Here is a 23,149-nt window from a genome sequence, read left to right on the forward strand (position 1 = left end):
AAGATTTCAGAAGGATTCAACATATTGTAGGAAAAATGATAATAAATACGATTGTTTCAAGAAGAGCTCTGATGGCTGTTTAGCTACCACAGAGAAATCATGTAACTTTGTGTATAATGTTCACTATTTATTTATAAAGAAATAATCTGTCATTGCTTGTATATTCACTGATGTTGATCTACAGCTATTCCCATGCTACAGTCCAAGTTTCTCTTCCCTCAGACCTTTTTTTTAACAGGTATAATTCCATCAGTTTAACTGGAGTAGCTCCTACCTTAAATAGGCTCACTAGCTACAGCTGAGGTACAAATAGTGGATACTTGCAGCTCTTACAGGAATAAAGAGAGTTGAAGTATATAGATAAAACTTTCTTGAACAGATAGCATTTGTGCAATGAAAGGAACATGTAATTTATGTAGGTTTTACTGCTGTTATGAGATGTGAAGTTTCTTCTACCTCTTTCTGTGATGTAATACTCTATAAACGTAACGTTTTTCACACTAAGAATCCCAGTGAATTTTGTACTATTAGATATGTGAGAAAAGCTAAGTGAATTTGACGCTCATCGATTCTGACATTAATGGGAGACAACCTCAAAGTGGAGAAAAAGAGTAAAAAATAAGAAAAAGTATTATTTCTAATAAAAAATAAACATATAATTAAAAGTTCCATTAAGGCACAAAGACAATGAATATTTCATATTCAACAGGAAATGAGGGGAAAATGTTACATTCAGGTGAGAATTTTGCGATACATAAATCATGCATATCGTGTTTCAGAAGGAATTTATCCAGTTGATCCTGAAGCTAACAGATAAATCACTAAGGAAACAATCCATGATGATAGGCTTTATTGTTCCACACAGAAGTTCCCATGTATTATTTTCCATTATTTCATTGCAACAGTCCTCTAAACTTGTAAGACAATAAAAACATTCTGGTTGAACCAGATGGAAAAATCAGATTTCTACCCATGGTATTCATAGGACAGATTACCGCAACATCATTACATTACAGCACACACACACTTTTATATCTAAGAATGTGACATCCTCTAGGATAGCATGTCTAAATTAGTGGCCTTTAAAGTAAAAAAAGACAGTTATTTTTAAGTAGTTAAAGCAGTTACAGTAGTTAAACATATTACAAGGGGACAAGCACTGCATACTATAGTGACTGAAGCATATGCAATCTTAAATTTGCAATGTAAAATTTCAACATGTGTAAATATTGCACTCTTAGCATCAAGGTGTTGTTCAATAATACTCCAAATGTATTTTTCCTCTGTCTTATTTACAAAATACTAGGACCAAGTTGTAAAGAACTCTTTTTTTTTTTTTTTACCTAATGTGTGATCTGTAGTTTTATTCCTCAGTTTCCCTCTCTGAGAGAGGTGGAACAATTGATATCTACCTTTCTTTCAAGAGACCAGAAGTACCTGTAAGGCACAGGAATGATTACAGATCAATTCCTTTGAAATAATTTGACAAATGAGCCTTTGTGAACAGTTACCCGCTCAAATTGCTTTGGCTTGGCACATTTGGCAGCTGGGATGTTTCTGTTCCCTGATGAGCTTGACTCCTTGAAGCAGGACTGGCATAAAGCTCCATTATTACTAACTCAAGATACATTCAATACAAATCTCTCTGCAGTATTAACTCAGAAGTCTGGCTTTGGGCCAACGTGACTTTCTGTAGAATTTTTTTAAATGGTGGCAAACTAGACAGTTGAAATCAGAATATATACCTTTCAGAGCTGCAGAGGCTTTTTTGCTGTGTTCCCCAAGCACTAATTGGAGGTCATGCAAATATGCAATGAAGAAATGGACATAAGTTATCATAGCACATTTTTACATCTTAACATGCATATTGCAAATGAAACTCCCAAAGATTTTAAACTTTAAATAATTCACTGCCATCCATCTTAAGTGTTTTTTATCCCTTAGAAGCCATTTGCTTTAGCTTAAAACCATGGGAATTTGTCTTTTCTCACTTGCCAAAGACATGGTACAGAACAACCATCAGAAAGTAATTAACACTGTCTGTCTCTTCTGATTAAATTAAACAGATGTAAGGTATATGTCTAGGGTAGAGGTTAAACTTACTAAACGAACCTCATTTAAAACAATAGAGTTGATATCTTTCACCACATTAATTTATTAATGAAGATTTTTTCCATGTTCAATTTTATCTTAATGCTAGAGCAGTTACCCTCTTGTCACAATCACTCTCTCTTATCCATTCATAATTTTTAAATAATAAGAAAAATGATCATAAAACTGAAATTTAAAAAGAATGACATTTCAAACCAGGTATTGGTGAAAAGCCTATGCACCTCATTTATAGGTGCAAGAGCACACATAGACACACCTGTGAGCACTGCACACTTCTGTATGTTACATCTGTTGAGAGTACCACCTCTAAACTGGATTACAAAATCTCCCTAATGAGTAATTTTTGAATGCATGGTAATATCGCAACAATCTATGCCACATTTTCAACTGTCTCCACAGAGCAGAAGATGAAAATGCTTTAACATGGGCTGAGTCTCTGCTGTATCTCCAGTTAATCAGCGTGCACATCAGTCTAACCTAACTATCTAAGTATCAGTCACTGACATCATCTTGCAAATAAAGCACCTGAGCAGTCAGTACGGGTTACTCAGTTACCCTCAAACAATTAAACACACTTTTTGTCATATACTGTGTTGGAAAGACAAACATAATCATGGAAACCAGAAGTATTTATATACCTCATTGAATTGTGTACTATTTGAACAGATGGGAAACTTAACAGTGCTAAAGGCTGCAGTGTCTATATTGTCACATGCTTTAGGTGTAATTTAGCATTTCAGCATAGACATCTGTTAAGTTACAACATGGTAGCTGCTATGAGCTATAGTTCTTTTCAACTCTTGAGTATGCCAAGCCTGCTTCTGCATGTGATAAATGGTATAAAGTGTTTTCCAGGAATTCTTTACTTCAGGGTTATAGCTTTTGCTAAGTGACATGAGTTGGCAGTTAATTGCAAGAGGATTGCCAGAGGATCATAAGGTAAAGAAGGAAATCATGTCAGAGAACTACTTTCACTTTTTCTACAGGACCCTGATAATGACCTTACTGTTACAGTCGTGCTGTGTGCCCTATGCAGGAGTATGGATCCGTGTTGTACACACGTAGAAAACTGCTTATGCAGGATGATTAGACTTTCCACAGGATCACCAGCAATGTTACCCACCAGCAACAGCTATTTCCCAGTCTTAATGTAACAGTTTGTTGGGTGTGCTGGGTGTGCTGGGTGTGCCGGAGAAGGCTTGTGGCCAGAGACCTGGCTGCGCTCCAGCAGTTCCTGACTCCAGCAGCATTCTAACCACATTTCCTTGCCAATAAATTTCTTATGCCATTACGTGAAGTAGGAGGGAAGGGAAGGCTGTGTTGCAGGCCATTCATAGCAGGTGTGGCCCCAGAGTCTAACAGGCATAATTTAGAGCATCTTACGGTTTCTTCTAAACAGTTCTGGGAACTCCTTGAGGACCCCACCTGTTCTAAGGGAAAACAATAGTGGCGTACATTCGTTTCACCCCTTTATCTTCCGTTTAGGTATGCCAAATGGAGTTCGTGTAACTGTCTGCCTCTGGTTTTAGGCATTTATGAGACATGGTATGTTCTGGACACATGCAACTAAGCTGTTTATCTCCATGGGGATTTTTTAAAAAACAGCAGGAAAACAGATAGTGAACTTGTTTGACTAATTTTTTCCTTGATGAATCTGGGAGGCAAGATTATGCTTAAAAGCTTTAATAAATGAATAGGGATAATTTGAAAATCAGATCCCTTTGTGATTCAGTAATCTTTCAGTTGTCATGTTTATACAATCAAGTCTACAGAAAGTAGCCAGAAGAAGCCATCATAAAAAGTTACTTAGAATTTTTCTATGTTTTTGTCAAAGTTACATATTTTGTTCACTTTACTTTAGAAGTTTATAAACTCCAAATTTTTTTTGAATCCCATGTTAGCATGATTCAGTCAGCTGTGGTAAATGGTAATCCTTGTTCTTAATCTTGAGAGACATAATTTGAAATTGAAGGAACAGAATTCCATTATCTGTACCTTGGTGAGACATGAAATATAACCCAAATCCTCTTATTCAATTAACCTGGCTTACTTTAAAACAATAAAGATTTTTGTCTTTAGTCAGTTGTTCTGTGGAAAAATAGTTACTTAATGTATGGTTGATATTTATCTGAAAGCTGTTAAGTGCCTACCCTAATATTCAGGACAACAAACTGTAGATGAAGAGGCTTCAGATAAGTAGTACAGTGCAGTTTATTCGTCTTTTAAATAATGCTGCCATAATGCTCCTTAAGGACTAAGAAATGTAGCTCCTCCAGATTGCTTACATTGACTTCCAATACAATAGAGAGACAACACATTTAAATGCTCTCAGTCTCCTTGCCACAGCTGTAATAAATAATTCTCAGAGCAGAATTCACATTATACTTACCTTGCTGTGTTATGGTTTCATATTTACATTTTATCTCAGACACAGTTCAACACCTTTTCTGAGTCCTCTCAGCTGTCTAAATTCAGGCATTTTGGGCCTTACTTGATCTGCCCTCAGATAGCTAGTATTTTGATGTCAATATGAGCTGCTGGTACCTTTCTGCAAATCTCTCTTTGCTGCTAATTTTAAGGAACTGTGCTCGCATTTTGTTGGCTCTGTGATTTCTAGGATCTGTGTTTGGATTGTATTCTACCTTTATTTTACCAATTAATAATTTTTAGATTCAGTCAAAGAGTTTCTAATGCGTGGCAGTTACTGACAACCAACAAATACCAACCCTGCCTTGCATCTGAATTTCTAGAAATTGTCGTTCCACTTGATGTACTGTAGAGGGTGGAGAGCAGAAGGGACATGTGGAAGTGGCCTGTGGGTGTGTGAGAACACAAGCTCATTTTAAAAAGTCCAAATATATGCTGCATGGAGAGGACCACTAAACTCTAATGCTTTTCTTTTATGTCCAAATAAGCATTTTTACTAAACAGAAGAAGACATTGCTAGAATTCAGGTACTTTGTGGAAGCAGGAAAATTGTGAGATGATGGTATCTTAGAGTCCCAAGGGACACTGAGAACTACAGAGGATAGTTTTGACTTGAGAGCAAGCCTGGTTATTTAGCTGAAGACTTTTGCTTCATATTTTTCTTGGAGCCCTCAATAGTTGAACAGGTTCACTCAGGAGAAATACACCACACGGGAGACTGGACTTGCACAGTACAAGTATTATACAAACCAAACAGCCTTACAGCCTTATATGCGCTAATTTTTCAACGCACTTAGGTCTAGGCTATGCTTTGCCATTTGGAAAATGGCTATTAAACATCAGCTTTAAGACCTTTAAGCTTTAAGAAATTAGTTCTTATACATTATGTTTACGTGCAATTTGAAGGTATGTTTGAAGATGGTGGGCCAAATCCATATGTTGCTCTTCAACCACAGGTGTCTGTGGTGGATCCCTGAAACTTGTAGTTGAGAAACTTGTAGTTTAGTTTAGTGCTCATTCAAATGACTCACTCTCATGGAACTAACACTAAATCAAACCCCAAGTTTGGAGGTAAAGCAATTATTGAGGTATCACCCCTGCGACTCAGCAGCTTCTGGATTATTTCAAGACATACGATAGAAGGAGGCAAATGCAGTTCACCACTGACAATGTAAGGTGGCTTTTGGGAACATGCACTAAATGGGATCATATCCAGATGTTGAACTCCCAGATGTGTGTGTGTAGTAATCATCCAATCAATCAATTTGTATAAAAGCAGGAATGAAAAGTCAAACAATATCTAAATGTGAGTTGGAAACTGAAATTCAGTGGGCTCTAGGGTACAAAGATGGTCCTGTCGGTGTACAGGATGCTGGCTGTATCGTGTGGGAGGCTCTATGCAAGAAAGTGAGTGTTACTAGATAGGGAAAGGAAATAAAAATTTAGCTTCTCACTTGTGTATTGATGTGTAACAACAGTAAACAGAAATGAGATGTGCAACACATGAATAACTGTTTGTCCAACTTGCTGAAAATCAGATCCTTTCTTTGTTTACAAGCTGTATTACTGACATTTAGAAATCACCACTTCCATTCTGTATTTTGATAATTGATTTTTTTAGAATTTGTGTTTTCTTAACCCATTGCAGTCACATTCAATAAGATATAAACACAAATACTTGTAGTTTAAAGGATTTAAAAACAAAAATGAATGAGGAAAAAACACTATGGTACTTTCCTTGACCTAACATTTACACAGAAAGTTTTTAATTTTGACATGACTAGACAGATACCAAATGCTAAATGGTTTTAACTAACATCAATACACAATTAGCAGTCTTTGTAATTAATCAGGGCAGAAAATTGGAGACAAGGGCCTAACACAGGCTTCTCTCAGTCTTAATGTCCACTCTGCAAAAGTATAAACTTTTTCCTTACTCTTTGGACAATTTTCAAAATGGCTCCTGCACAATTCAGAGATTACAATTACTATTGTTGCTGTTCAATCAAAAATCTGTCAGCCTTTGAAACCCTGTCATTATTTATGTTCAAAGGCAGGAAATACTAATGAGGTTTGATTTCATGAGCCTTCATGAGACTACTTGCATATAGTTCTCCTCACAAGATAAACTTGTATTTTGTGTTTATTTTGTGAAATACAAACTTAAATGTAAAACATGAGAAAACAGTAGCTGAGAGATGATATCCTGAAATGGTCCTAATATTCTGGTAAAGGTACTCCCATAAAACCTTCAGCCCAGCCGTATCATTGCAGCCTATTTCTGGATTTATGTCTTAACGTTATGTCTTAATGTGCCATTTCAAGCCCATGGAATAGAAACATACATTCCATTTAAGAAAGAATTTGGAGTCCTGGTATGATTGTATTTCAGTTTAAGTATTTTATATTTCTTCTGGTACAAAGCATAAAACAGAAGCTACATTTAATTTTCTTACCCCTCACAGAATTAATTAAAAGACACCAGAGTTCAGTCAGCAAAACCTACAATGTTTACTACATGAAAATTTAATTGGAATTCTAAAAAAAGATGTTTGCAGCGAATTATTGTATTCACAGCTGAACTATTTTGCTGTGCAGTTTTTTGTGTGAGAGAATCAAAGAAGGTTTTGGAGTTCAAGTCTTTTTCCTATTTTTCCACTGATATTTCTTATGCTCTTTCAGAATGATTCGCTTATTACTCACCAGTGTGATTTATCATTTAACATTCTGACTGCTAATGTTTCCTAGTCCAATCAAAAAGGTCATAGAACAATACATAACTAAAAAGTCCAGTGTAATCAGGTTACTTGCGATGTAAATTATAGCTACTTGAGTTGAAATGAAACTTATTTGGGTTTTTGTTCACATAGTAGTCATTACACATTTCTGAATTTCATCTTTTAAAATGTGGATTTAGTGTGTTTTTAGTTTAATAGCTGAAGGATTTTCCATGTGGCTGGTCCTATTGCACAGATTTGGCTTTAAGCTGGGATCAGAAGAAAAAACATAATCATGTATAAGAATTAATTACAGCTTTAGTGGATAAGCTAACTTTAAAAGATACAGGCAAATCTGTACTCATCAAATAGTGATTTTTTTCAAGCTTCTTTGTTGATTGTCTTTGTTGTGGGAAAGTATGAGAGACATTTCAGGAATGACAACCTGATTGCAAAGATAAGTACCAGAAAAGATTTGATCATGTCATTGATATTGATGGGAAAATATATCTTGGGTTTTCATGGGGATTGACTTGATGGGCAAGCTAAAGTGCATGTGCAAGGATTAGGCTTGTCAGTGGGAAACACTAAGTCTGGTCATTACATTTAGTTCATTTTTGGTACAAAGAAGCAAGGGAACATTTGTAAATCTTTGGTCCTTGCTGAATAAAACTGAATTATTTCAGTCAAACTGCCACCTTTAGCTGTAAAATATCAGAGCTATCAGATAGGAGCAGTGATTAGTGACTGCAGAATGATACACATCCATCTGCACCTTGGACCCTAAGAAAGCATTGGGATATTCTGTCCCAGATCATGAGAGTACCATAAAAATGATCATATTGAATAATATGATTCCTTTTTTCAAGGTTAGTGAGGAAGTTAGTGAGTTTGGTTTCTAACACTACCTAGCAGAAAAATTACTCAACTAATTGGAAAAATGCATGTGTAAACTGTTTAGTTTCCTTCTTTACATGAAGAACTGAAGAAAATTGTTCTAACTGGCCACTGCTCTGACAGGTGAAGCAGAGACTATATAGCCCATGTAGAAAGGTTTCAGTGCGTTTAAACCATCTTTGAAACCTCCCAACTGTGGTCATCGCTGAGGGCTAGAGGCACTCACTCCAAAAAGGCCAGATTCAGAAAAGCTTCCCCAGTTACACCAGCCCACCTTTCCTAAGATTTCCTTCTGTCTGTCCAGTCAGTGTTGCCAGTTGATGCCCAGGTTCTGAAATAAACAGTCCTAGTTTTTTTCTTCTGGAAGGGAGTCATATGATAGCTTCACTCTTAATTGTCATAGAGCCTGCAATAAAAGAGTCTCCATCTCTCAGGTCTCAGGGGCCCAAAGAGCTCTTTATGCCCCTATGCATCTCAAAAGGAGAAGAGTGATGGAAAGGATCTGAACCTTCACCCATCTCACAACATTCAGATTTATGAGTCATGTAACACCAAGGTGCAGCCCCATTTTGTTTACATCACACTCTCAATACAATACTTCCTGCTTAATCAATTGTGGAGTCATATATTTGTGTTTCACATGGTACGTTATTACTGATTTTATCGTAGCTCAGAAACATGTAATTATTTATGCTATTAATATGGCCCCAATGGGAAGGGTATTCTGTACTGCTTGGTGTGTGTCATAAAAACTGTAGTCCCCAGTGAATGCTCCGTTTGTTATCAGTATTTATTCAGTAATGACAGAACAATAGTGATGGCTTAGTGCTCAAAACACAGAAGTATTTTTAATCTTTTACAATATAATGAAACTTCAGGATATTAAGATTTCCTCAGTTCCATGCAAAGTTAGGTCTTCAAAACTGACAGGAGTTTCCAGAGCCTGTGGACATGCAGAAGTTTTGGAAACAAAGCTGGAGAAAAGGAACCTCAGTTTTATGCTTGGGCCTGGTTATGTAGTTCCTTCTTCAGCCAGAACTAATTCAAGTCTAATTTGTGAGATATATATTTGAATTATTTCCCTAATAGGGACAAGAAGTTCAACACAATACTAGTGGACTCTGTTGCACAAGTAACTAATCTCTAAACTGTGTACAAAACCCAGAGTCTTGGTTAAGCAGGCTGTTTAATATAGGTGCACCTAACTTTAATCACAGGAGAGTTCCTGTTCACTAGTCAACTGCAGGGGGTTACAAACTAGTCCAAAGGATCTTACTGCCTCTGTGCTCCTGCAAGTACATTTGTACTCATGATTACCAAGAGTAATGTCTAAAGATCAAAGACAAAGGGTAATTTTCAACCTTGTAGTGCCCTACAGTGGGGTCAATTACATGAATAATTCAATATATCACAGGCATGCATTGTAAAACCCAGGCAGAGGAAGTACCTTTGTGATAACAGCCCTGCGTCAATTCGTCTCTTTGCCCAAAGTGCACTGGGACTGAGAGCTTTTCCTTTGTTATTTTAAATCAGTGTTCTTTTTGAAGTTTTCAAACAGTTTTATCCTACAGATTACAGGAACAATGGTACCTGTGTTGCACTATATTACAGCAGCACTTTGAAGGAGTAAGCAAACAGCTGAGGAGTTCTAAGAAGCTATCAGAAGCAGACTGAGTTTGGCAGTCAACAGCCACCTCATCTTCTCCAAGGCTTCCTTGTCTTCCTTTGCCTTCCCTGAAAAACAAGCAGATCAATGGCTTCTGATCACATTCCTGGAGATCCTTTCAGACTCACAAGTAACCTAGAAGAGGCAAGAGGGAATCTCTGCTAACCCTGTAACTGTGAAAATAGATAAGAACTTTTATCTTGAAAGACCTATCCTACATGTGTAAGGTAAATAAAGAGATCATATTAAATTTACTTCAGCTCTTCCTCTACACTCCTCTACATTCCTTTTAATCCTCATTACTGATGTCAATATTAAGAATGTTGCACCAAAGCAATCTAGTGCTATGGCAGAAGAGGAAAAATGCAAAATCATGAAGTTGCTCCTTTCTCTGCCTTATCCTGACTTTTGAGATCTTGCTATGTTATTGACAGGCAGAAAGAATACATAGTCAGATGTACCTTCTCTCCAAAAACAGGCAAATGAGCGTGCTCTTCAGTTGCTGGCCCAGGAAGTTCCAACAACAACAAGTCTCACAAACAAGGAAACAATTTTTTCTCCATAAGGATAAATTAATTTAAACATGTTTTAGGGTGTGCCTCACATGCTCTAATGGGTATGTCAGACACATGACATTATTTAGTATTACACAGCACAAGGCATCATCTTTAAATCAAAGTGTTGCATGGCCCTTATTTTTTGCTTGACACGTAGCAGATGCCTTCTGCTTACATAAATCTTCAGACGAGATTGTTAAACTACAAGAATAGGCGCAGTACTGAACACAGAATATTGGAGTGCTTTGCAGGAAAAGCTGTTCATTACCAGAAGGAAAAGAGCCTGAACTGTATCAATTCTAATGCCTGTCATAGGCAACCCTATCAAGCAGTGCTCTCAGACTGTCATCCTTCTCTTTAAATGAAGCTGAGGCAGGTGATAACATTTCCTTGAAGTGCTAGTTTATCTCCCTGGTCAAACTAAAGGAGCAGAAGTAAAGGCTTTTCCTTTCATCCTCCCTACCAGCTGGATCTTTATAAAGCTAGCCACAGTCTTTGAACATAATCTTCTTCCTTGTTATCTTGGCATGTGCAAGTAAACTCCAGTTGCTCATAATCAGGAGCCAAATCTTCCAGTTTAAGTACAGGAACAATATACAGGATAAACCTTTCAAAGAGGGACTATGGGAGCATGGAAGGCGCAGAGCATCAACAGCATACAGCACGCTAGATCTCATGGTGCAGTGGACTGAAAGGAAAATTAAGGCTCTGGGCAGTAGCTGTTCCTAAGGAAGCCAGGGAGATGGCAGTATTTTAGCAGAGGAATTACATGTTGCTCTTGAAAAATGGAAAGTGACTGATTTGCTGGATCATTGAAGAAGTGGAGTATAACTGTGGCTAAAGGAGATAAGTGCTAGTGTTCATAGTGCTGAAGAGATTGGTCAAAGGTCTTTCAAGCCTAGCTTTTGTGAGTCCGTGCATTGACCTCAGCTGGGTAGTAGGAGTGATACTGGAACAAAAATTCATTGCTGCTGCTTTTTGCAACTGCTTCTCCTAAAGTAATCCCCAAAACAACAAAAGTTTGTTCATTAATCAGTTTTCATTAATAAGAATGATTTCCTCTTTTTTGTTTCTTTTTCCCCTTTCCTCTTCTACTTCTTTTTGTCTTTATACATATTGCCTCAGGCATTTGCACATTCACTAATCTTTTCAGTATTCATAAAGCAAAAGTCATACATAACCCATGGGAAAGTACCTACCCATTCATATGTTTTTTCAAGGTGAAGTACAGACCTTTTCTGAAATGGTGAAGAGTCTTTGTCCTGTACTTATAGCTATCACACATGGCACAGACACTCCTTTGTACTCCCAGTCACTTTGCCAGGCACAGATTCACTGTTGACACTAAAGAGAGGAAAGAATGAGCACAGAGAGTCTCTAGATTGTTCTTTAAGATGGAAAAGAGGAAAAGCAAAGATAATGAAGGAAAAAATTAAGAAAGAATAGAGAGAGGAAAATTTAATAGAAAAAGGGAAAAGAAAGCAAGTTGTTGTGTAGAATTGGTACACATTATCCTTTTAAAAGAAACTGCTAAGTATTCTTCATGAGTATGAACACAGAACTATATACTGTACATGTCATACAATAAACTTTTAAAAGTGCATTTCAAGTCCTTGCTAAAAGAAGTTTAGCAGTCTACAAACAAGAATGCTTTTAACATTGCAACACCCACAGCCATTTTATAGGTCTTGTGGCTTGGATCTCATTCTTGGTGGGGGTTACTCTTCATTTCTTATCCAGAGTGTTTACATCTTTGTGGTGTCGGCAATACAGACCCATCTTTATAAGACCAGCAAGAAAAAAAAACCCAGCAATAAATCTCTGCAATGTGTTTTCAGTATGTCTATAAATCTGAAGTATTTAAATGTGAAACAGTCCTTTGCTTTGAAAACTGTGGATTGAAACTCACAAAAGGATTGATTTCAATGTTTTTATTCAAGATGATCTGAACAAAGATGAGGCTAATATTTTCCCTTGAATGTAACCTTGAAATTAAGAGGCACTGTGAGAAAAGAAACCCGGTATTTTATTAAAGGAATTGTTGGTGGTTCATCACTATGGGACTGAAGCCAAAACTGTTCTTACAGAAAGAAGTGCAGTTCACTGATGAATTTGTATAACCTGTGTGTTATAAAGACACAGTAAAAACTTCAGCTGTTTAGATGAAAAATCTAAATAGGCACAGATAGATCTCTCTTCTATGTCTATATTCATCATCTTAAATATAATGTTATTCAGACAGGTGAATACAGATTCCTGTAAGTAGTTTTGGAGATTTCGTATAACTGGACATCTACACTGTATTTTTTTGACGAACTGAGATTTTAATCACCGATTTTGATAAATGATAATATTTTCATAACAATGTGATCCCCAAAGGATCAAAGATTAATTGTAGTAAGTACCTTTAGAGTGTTCAGCTCTTTCTAGAGTCAAAAATCGTTTCTGCCCAACAGAGATCTCGCTGAGAGGATGGGATCTGAGATAGGGTGATAAATAGATAACGTGTTTGAAAGGCAGAAGAAAGAAAGACCCATACGAAGAAAGCTACAAAGCTAGATGGATTTGAATAAATCAACAGCTTCAGACTGCAACAATCTACAGTGACCAGAGAAGAAATAGAATTACCTGGGTTGCCATTCTCTTCTTATCAACAAGGTGCTGAACTTAACAAAGGTGGAAACGGATTAATATGGAGGTTGAAGGAAACAAAAGAGATTTTGGTAACAAGAAAGAATCCTTCAAAAGACTGAAATGTCAAAATGTATGTTTTAATTTAATAGTGGTAGCAGCTTCTCACACAAGTTTGTCCTCTCTCATCTCTGTGTCAGTACCTGAGTGCCATGAATTCTCTTCTGATGAGTGTATGTTTTGGGAAACACCACACAGTACAGCCTTTCTTTCTAATACAACTCTACTTAATATAGTCTTTTCATGAATGAGAAATACATTACATCATCTCTTCTCTGTAGTACCTATGTACTATAGAGTGTGTGTGTACTTGCCTCCCCTTCCAAGAGATAATAGTTGTATTCAACTACGTCCTCTGAACACCAGCATTTTTTACCTCATTTACCTTAACAGAATAATTGTTTAGTCAAAATATAGGTTAGTCACTTGTCCTTAGCCCTGGTCTTGAGAGAACCTGGTAGAGATTTTGGCAAAAAAAGGGAACACACAGGTCCAAATTTTTCACACTTAACTTGAGGCAACCACGTTGTATATATGAGTTAGGTCTGTAGCATGCACATAGGTTGCCTATATGGATAATGCATTGACATTTTTTGAGGTCAAGTCAACCCACCGAAGGTCTGGATGTGGGCCACCATGGTGTTCCAGTTTTCAGGAATTTTTATAACAGCTTCAAAATATCAATGCAGAATTCATAAACTGCACATAGACAGATTCCACAAATAGTCACACAAGGCCAACCCACACACCCAAATGGATATTTCCCAGCTGCTGGAGCAAGTGGGGTCCCCTGCTGCTATTTCTGTCTGTCTGAGCAGCTGGGAAGGAGCTTCCTGCTGCTTCAAGGGCAGTTGGTCCTTTTTTCCACTTTAGGATGGAAAGAATGAAAAGATTCCTAGAAGATTCTCACTATCTGAGAAGGGTCCTTAGCCACCAATACTGCAAGAGAGTGGGTCTTACTCTGTGGATGAGGAACCATCAATGACCTTGTGTTATGTTGTGTTGCTTTAATTTGATTTTAACGGGATAAGAAAAGAAAAAGGGAAGAGAAAAAGAATTAATATTGAACATAAGTACTGATGGTACTGTGGAGGAGCTAACACCAAAATTCAAGCATCCTGAAAAATGGAGTGAATTGAACAAACAATTATTGTGACTATCATGGGTCAAGTCCTGGAAAAACACATTAGCAGATATGTATATACCAGCATGAACATTTAAGTGAATCACTGTGTGTTATCACAATAGCATTGCATTTGAAGTGAAGGTGTTAGAAATCCCCTTCAGAAATTAACCCAGTTATTCTTAATAGCAGTTACGGCTTTTTGTAACCACATTCATGTTAGTCATCTTAGAAATACAAATATGTCTAATTTGCAAAATGGCAATAAAAGTAAAAGAATTCACATATTAGGTTAGTGGCTGGAAGTGTGTTTCTCTGTCAGCGCTGAGCTACATTGCTATTCTAGCTTTCAAAATGATTGCATATAGTAGTTTGCCAGGAGATTTGCTCTACGTACAGTTGTACAAGTGCTTCTGTACTCTAGAAAACAAGAAATGACAGGAATATGTTGTAAAAATGTATCCTCTCTGTTGGGAGGTTTTTTATTACACATACATTTAGTCCAAATAATTTTAAACTTACATTTCCACCAAGACTCATCTTTGCTTTAACAAGTGTTTTTTATTAACTGGAATGATGGGTTTTTCGTTTTGAACTGAAATCTCCTTTTTGTGTTTTCAAAAGGGCATATATCTGAAGGCTTATTTTTAAAGCTGAAATGCAATATGTTGAAAAAGCAGTTGTGAACTCTTTTTCTGTAATTGAAAAAATGCATGAGTTAGGCTTTAAAGTGTGAAGAATGATACAGCTACTATCTGTGCTGACTCAGGCCATCTTGCTTCCATGCTGGTATGACCTTCAAAAGGAGTTAGAAAAATCACTTGAGAAGAGAATTTCTGTCTAAAAATGTGAATCAAAACTTTTCATCGCTGCATGCAAAATATCAAGTGTAATACCTGTTATCATTTCAATCTTAACATAGCTTTTTTCTAATATTAGAAGTATAGTCTGGCTACATCAGGATCCTAAAAGAATACTTCTGTTTTATAGCTGGAAATTATGCGGTAATAAATTCTTCTTTCTTAAAAATGTAATGAGAAACAAGTGTCATTGCAACTATGTTACTATAATGCAGTGCATTTTTTATTGTATCTGGCTGTATGTTAGTAATACCCAGATCCAAATATGTGGGTTTTTTTTTTCTCTGTGTCTAAATAGTACTTAGGGATCAGAATGGCCATAATAATCTGAATGGTCAGTAAAGAATAAGTAAAACATTTTTATTGGTCAGACAAGAATTTTGGTCAGTTTTTAAAGACATATAATCCACACTGATTATGTTCAAAGGATTAATATGGCTTTATGTACCAGAATTGTCCCTGCAGGTCCCTGTATCAGCCAAGAATAATATCTATACAGATTTGCCAGTCTGGAATGGTTTTAAATGAAATTCCTGCTCATGCTCAACTTAGCTTGATTTAAGTTGGTGAAAGTCAACTGTTTCACCAATATGCAGTTTACAGAAGAAATGTGCAAAAATTATAAAAATGTATATAGTTTTGAGTAGCATATTCAGTAAGTGGTTATGTATTTTGACAAGTTACATAGATTGCAGAATTTTTACTGAGATGGTAAATGATTTAATCTCATAAATGAGTAGGATGATTTATCAGTGAACTTGGTAAATATGCTTAAAAATAGACATCTAATTGATGATTGCCAGTGTCTTATTCCAGGCATACTGGAGAGAAGGGATAGGGCTGCTGCATTAAATGTTTTCACAGTTTCCAAAAGTTCTTCTCATATATGGCAGTGTGCAGTCTGTGACACATTGTGTCACAGTGTGTAGGGTATGTCATATGGTCAATAACTTATCTATATGTCTACATGTCTACAGATGCCGTGATACTGCACCATACATGAAGGACTCTGTGCATGGAACACAGGTGATCTGCTGGTCAGCTGCAGACCACTTACAATTATCTTCATGGGTAACAATGGTCATAGTTTGGGATTGCTTCTTTATGTTCAGTATTTTACTGAACATAAAATACATTGTTCAGTATTTTACCTCAGCTTTAAAGTGACTATTCTTTTCCACTGAGTACTTTTTATGTAACTCCTTGCACCATTTACTGAATGTGCTACCTCCTGATTAGTGTAATTCCTGTCTGTCATCCCTATACCTGTTTGTTTCTTCAGGGAATCAAGAAAGCCACTGAAAGGCTAGAACAAGCACTGGAATTGTCCCACTTGCCTTTCACAATCTCTGAGTTTTCATGGGTCATTACATTTTTTCAGAGGTATTTTGGTACATCTCTTATCTTTATATGCTGGAAAAATGGGGTATTGAAATCCCTTCCCATACATTTCACTACTATTGTAGTCCATTGTTGTTGGACTTCACCAGTTCCGAAGAAGGAAACCCAAAAAAGATCACATTACATGTGTAGTCCAGAAACAGCACAAACTTAGACACTTTTGTGACCAGAACCCCAAATGATTCTTCCAAGTAAGCAATAAGGAAGGATATCATCATCATCATCATAATCATGCTGTACCTAAGACCATGCCATCTGTTTCCTCAGATTCATACTCCATAATCTAATGATCAAGATCAATGTACATTGTTATTTTGCTATAGTGTCTTGAGTGAGTGACATAATGTATCCCTCCCAACCCCCTTTCCTGATGTCGGACCATTTTGTTTTGTAGTACCTTTTACTACTTTGACTGTTTTCTTCTTATAATAGGGAACTGGCAAGTGATTTCACAAAAGAAATATTAGGAATGTCCGGTTCCAACAGACTGGCAAGCTACATTAGAGTTGCATGAAGCAGTTTTTACTCTAGCTAAAGAGCAGTATCACTTGCTGGGTAAAATTTGTACTTTTTCATTGATTGCTCTGCAAGGGAATGGTGCTGTTGTGTTTCATAAATAGTGTAAATTTCGTTTTGTGAAAATGTACACAAATAACAGGTTTTTTTCCATAGTCCATTCCTCTCAAAAGGTCCCTGCAATCATCTTTCATCTACTCGTTTCAATCCAGTGTCCCTCTCTCATCTATCACACTTGGCATATAAACTGTGTGTCCTGATGGCTGTTTCTGAAGTTGCCCCTCTATTTCTGAAGGCTCACCAGTGATGTGACAGTGGTGCCCATCTTATGTATACCTTCACACACTCATGGTTTAGGTATCTGTTACACTTGAAACACCTTTGTGCTGTCCCTTGGGGTTCCTCTTAGCCATGGGAAGAGTATTACAAAAAACTTCCAATGACAGTTTGGAAGCAGAGAACTTCATAATCTAATAATATAGATTCTGCCTTATTACCTGATAGTGCTGTACAGTGACTCCTGCAGACAGCATCTTCAGTAGTAGGTGGTTCTGTACCTCATGTGGTAAACTACTGTCTTGTTCATATTTTGTCACTCCATGGGGGTCAGAGGCTCGAAGGATGATAAGGTCTGCCATGGTTATGCCTTGCAACATCCCTGTAAACCCTGTGACTTAGTATTTCAGTACACTTTATCAAAAAGAAATACGATTCCTGAACTTTGTCTTCTACCTGATCACCCTTGTTCATAATTCGGGCTAGAAGCACTGGTTGATGGCAAACTCTTCAGACCGTACAGGCATATTTTCTTTCCTTTGCTCAGGTGGAACAGTCTGAAACCACCCGAAGCTGGTAGCACAGAAGCTATTAGTTACCAAGTGCTGGGTTGCCAAACAAAAAAGGTGATTCATTTGGATGGTGGGGAGGACTACAGCTCTTCTGTAATGAATTCTTTATTAACGCTGTGAGAGACAGAACCAGGCAGTTTCAAATTCACAAATCATCTGTCTTTTTAGTAATATATGTGTTTTTTGGCACCCCAACAGCAGGCCTCGTTCCCCTAGAGAGAATCTTTCAAATGCTCAATAATGCATCTGTTATTATGAGAAGGATGTTGAGAGTTTTGAACACAGCAGCTCAGCTGAAGCAGCTGTTGCTTCAGAAACAGCAAAAGCAGAAAAAAAGAACATTTAAAATTTTTAAATGTATGCTCCCATGTGGTCTGTTTCTCAGCCCAAAAAGGGGCCTTTGCACTGCAGCTGCCACCTGTCTGCAGTGGGGGAAGCTTTATGAAGGGTTTTCCTGGGGCTGCACTTGGCTGCCCGTTTGAGGCCACAGCCAAAGCCAACTGTTAAAAACCATTGTAAAGAGTGAGTTCAGCTATTCCACCCTACTTAGATTTCGCATGACCCTGCTCTTCCACAGGGGCTGGCAGTTAGAGTGAGTGACATGGTAAATCTTGGCCAATGAAAAACCTAGCAATCTCCAGAAACAAATATAATTACCTGGCTGATGATAGGTATGTGATTCAAAGTGCCACAGGAAACAGCAGTTACAATTTCACAGAAAAATGAAGTGTTGGTAACCACAGCAGAAGTCTGTATATCTGCCAGGTAATGATCCTCACCCTGCAAAGGGAACTGTTGTAGGCATCCATTAGGTTTCTCACAGGGTGACAGGGTCCACCTGATTGAATATGATAGCAACACAGGCTAGTTAGCAACTTTCTTGAAAGGATGCCAGGAAAGAATCCTATGTATAAGCTGTGTATATCTTTCAAAGACTGTACTTTATTGTATACAACCTAATTGCCATATTATATGCCTACCACTGCTTTTTCTGAATGGCAGATACTTCCTCTAGTTTAGATTGTGCCTCCCCCTTCAACCCACTTTCTCATATTAAGTAACACCACACTCCTTAGTGAATACAGCTAACTCAGCTGTGACTTTTAAGAAGCAGTGAAAATCAGTTCTATAGGAAGTCTTGTTTTTAAAGCTGTTTCATATAAGATTTTATATCTAACTTCTTTAAGTATGGAGTGGAAAAACTGAACCATAATTCATGCAGTAGTTCCCTTTCTCTGTGTTTTGAAAGTGTAAATCAAAGGTAAGATTTATACAAATAAAAACCAGCAAGTGCCCGTTAACACGGAGAGTGTTGGAATTCTGGATTTGCCACACTGATGTGCAGAGACCAATGGGAGTCATATATATTTTGATGCATTTCTAATAATCTGCAGTATTCAAGAGCAAGCATCCTGTCCCTATTGCATATTATTTTGTTTATCTTCCTTGACTTCTCCAATTAACACACATGGCCATGTTTGAAGTTATGGCTTTTACAGACCCATGTGGCTTTATACTGACACAGATTGCAGCTCAAAATAAAAGGAAAGGAAGATTTACAGTTCAGCCCAATACTGTACGCCAAAATCTAAAAATGGTTTAAGACAGCTTCTTAAATAATCACATTTCAAACAGCATGCTCAGGTTCTTATGCCAGAAATGTTAAGCATTTTTGTACTTCCCCAAACTCTGTGGAAATAAATTAGGGTTTTTTTTTAAAATCAGACAATTATTGGAGGAAATGCTGGATAATTTTCATTGAGTCTCAAGCTGCCAGTTCTCATGATATTGGGATTTCAAAAAATAATTCCAGCTCCTAAAGCATGGATTACAATAGATTTCTAGTTCTTATTTTATTTTTTAAAGGTAACTTCCTTGTTCTTCTAACTGTGGAAAGAAAAACATAAATGTGAACCCTTAAGGCTAAAAAAGTTAAAAGTAGATTTTGTAGCACTATTCTAAAACTATGATGGTTAAAGTTAACTCCTTCATTTTGGGGAGCTAACTCATGATGCTAGAGCTGTGCCAATACTGCTGTCTAATGTAAGAGAACGGCTACTCTTCTGGAGTCAACACTGCTATATAGAATACTGTAATATTCATGTTGTATAGAGAGGTAACACCTCAAACAAGTATTTTTACTGCAGATTCTAATGGCATATATGAGAATAAAATTGAAACTATATAATTCTTATAAGCTACATATAGTTTCTTGTGATTGCCCTCAAAATAGTATTTTTAAAAATCCTCTAAACAGGTCAGATAATTACTATTCCAGAAGACATTACAAGAAAAAAAAAATCTGTGATGGTTAAAGACCTAGTGGCCATTGAAATTATTTGACTTAAATTTCTGGTCAAACATCCTGTGTCAGTACAGACAAATTGTACAGCATTAAAGTACATGACATTTTTGTATCTTTTGTAATTATAGGAGTATAATTATATTAACAGTAGGAATCATATGGAGACCTAGTGTAGATTATTTCACTACCATTGCTAGTTTAGATTAGGCAAGCACATTTGGGGCATTATTAACTACTGAAGAAATGTATTAGCTGTGAAAGAAATGTATATTTGGAATTTTTCTGGGATCAAAGGAGTTGCACAGGCTGCATTCTAGGCAGATTGGTAATATGTAGTTTCCAGAAGAAACTGATGTCAGAAAGATCATGTAGATAGCTGATACCAGGTTATACCTATGCATAGATGTGTCACAACCACACTGACATTGCACAAAAGTGTTGAAGAGAGTTTATTTTGATACTGCAGAGAAAAATAATCCAGGGTTTGGGGCCAGTTCTTGAGCCATGGTGGTGGGATTGGTCTTCATGTGTTCTGTCTGTGGCGTAATTAGGTGATGTGTTCCTCTGCACAGCCCTTGCTCATATTGCAGACCGACCCCCTGCTCATCTGTGGACACAGCAGAAGCCAGCTGGCTGCTGGGGCAGTGCATGCTGTCTGAATACCTAATCCCAGTCTTTTCTGAACAAAATGTTATGGGCCAGGTAGAAGTACACACTTGTCTATGATTTGTGAAACAGTTGGAATTTCTACACTATTTCTTTTTTCTGACATACCATATATTAACAAACTCATTTTGTCGGGAAGTAGACTGTACCTGTGATACTAGAAAGACATGAAGAAGTAGTAAAACATGAAGTATAAATCTGTGCATAGGAGAATTAAATTCTTCTGCAAAAATGAAATACCAATAGTGACAGATGGCAGTGCTTATACATTAATTTCTTAACTTACACAGTCATTGACATCGAGAAGATAGTGAGGATGAGTAAGAACCTATAATTGCTGGGGAAGTATTCAAATTTTCAGCTTCCTTATTAGTCTCAGCTCTTTCATGATAATCCACTGTTTCTTTTTCTTCCTAATCCCTTCTAGTATTATTCTATGTTAACACCATGTATTTGTGTATTTGAAACATGGATTCTAAGGTGTTACGTAGCTCTGGCTCTCCACTTACTCTGGTCCTTATTTATTTTTACACATATATATGTATACACATACAGACATGCATAAAAATATTTATGAATACAAATATGTAGGTTTATGTATATATATGTGTGTGTGTGTGTGTGTATAAATATGTATGTATGTATGCATTCAATTGCTGTGTGATTAAGTCAAAAGTACCTGGATACATACCTATATAGTTTTTGCCTTTACACATCTTTCCTTGAAAAGGGAATACATCGAGACCTGTTTGTTTATGCACTAAGAAATGAAACACTAAGAATTGTGCAAAGTGAGATAGCGTAATTCTATAAATGAACTGTAGAAAAGTCAGACTGCTGTCCTAAATATTTTTGTATAATATATAAATACATTTCTGCAAAAAATTATTTTTTCATTGTTTTAGAGATTTATGCATAAGCTTAAGTCAATAAATTATGGATAATCTCATTATGATCAGTGGACTGCTACCAGCATTTAAATATGAACCTAAGTCTTTCTAGAATTGGGAATATATATTAATTAAATTGTAAAGAACAGACATCTGTTTGGATGGATGTTTGTCACACTGAGAACAGTTGATCACACTGTAGCAAACTTTGATCCTTTTTCTATGTGGTATTTAAATCTGTTGGAAAATGGCCTTATAGTCAAAACCCTGATGTAACTCTAACGTATTGTATAATTGTTCATTTTAGTTAAAACTGATGGTTGGGAGGGTTGTTTTCTTTTGCTTTTTGCCCTAAGGATTGTCTAGGACTTAATCAGACTTGCTGGTTTATTTCCATATCAAAGTTAAATAGTAAATATTTTATTAACAGATGTCTGCATCAAAAACTTCCATTTGGATACCAGCCCTCAATACAAAGTCTTATTACAGAATAAGAACAGCTCCTGTACTGCAATTATAATTTTCATTGTTCTTAGACAGGAACCCACCAGGGCCCCACTTATGAATGTTCTTACATATTACCTCCAAGAAATAATTGCAAAACAATCAGAGCACATCTAGACGGGGCTCAGAGTTGAAAACATAAATCATTTTTGTCACATTTTCCATCAGAGGTTGATTTATGTTATGACCTAGTGCTATAATGACACAGGGATCCTAATTTGTGATCATCCATACAGTAGAACTGAGACTCAACATTATGGAAAAGCAAAAAAGCACTTTCAGATGAGCTGATTAAATGTGCTGAAGGAGAATATTCCATAGACAATCCCTCAAATATTGCAGAATGGGGTTTTACAAGCCAACATGTGGCAGAACTGTTTGTGTTCAGTAAAAACTGAAAATAAGGTAAAAATTCAGTTACAAAAGATTAATAGATTTGGATTTATAGTGGTCATTTTGGTAAGGAGTGTGGGGTCTAGCAGAACTATAATACTCCGGGATAGTTTATTTCACTCATTTTACAGCCTTTCTACACCATTGCATGTACTACACACTGGAGTACAGCAGTGGTTTGGGGAAGCTACCTGAACTAGGCTTCCAGATTAATTACTTTTTAGAATTGTTTTTTCTCTCTGAAAAAGAAACACATAGACTGAAGCAGTACCCCTTGAAGAGGAAGAAAACCATGGAGTCACCTCAGTTAGAGACTACAATGGCCAGTTAACATTTATTTCATGCTCCTGAATAGAAGCTGATTTCATTCTTTGTGAATCGAGATTGATTCAATATAATTACCCTCTCCAGAGCTTTAAACAAACCAGCTTTAAATATTTTAAGTGATGTGGCTTTTATCACTTCCTTTGGACAATATTTTCATTGTCTAATAGATCTCACGCTGAATTTTCTTCTGATATCCTGCCCAAATTACTTAACCACATATCATTATCTCTTATTCTACTTAGTTAAAAT

The 23,149-nt window shown here is 36.7% G+C and overlaps 1 protein-coding gene across 2 annotated transcripts in view; it reads left to right on the forward strand.

Annotated features, from left to right (window-relative positions):
- Nucleotides 1-23,149, forward strand: part of ADAMTS18 (ADAM metallopeptidase with thrombospondin type 1 motif 18) — a 485,565-nt gene that overhangs the window by 255,900 nt on the left and 206,516 nt on the right. Inside the window, exon 3 of one of the 2 annotated variants that reach the window (XM_080410687.1) lies at nt 9,725-23,149. This exon is cut by the window's right edge and continues 30,538 nt beyond it. The gene's annotated coding sequence lies outside the window, so the exon portion shown is untranslated. The other variant, XM_080410685.1, reaches the window with a different exon arrangement.

The sequence above is a fragment of the Falco punctatus genome, assembly GCF_963210335.1.
Source record: "Falco punctatus genome assembly, chromosome: 14".
Lineage (NCBI taxonomy): Eukaryota > Metazoa > Chordata > Aves > Falconiformes > Falconidae > Falco > Falco punctatus.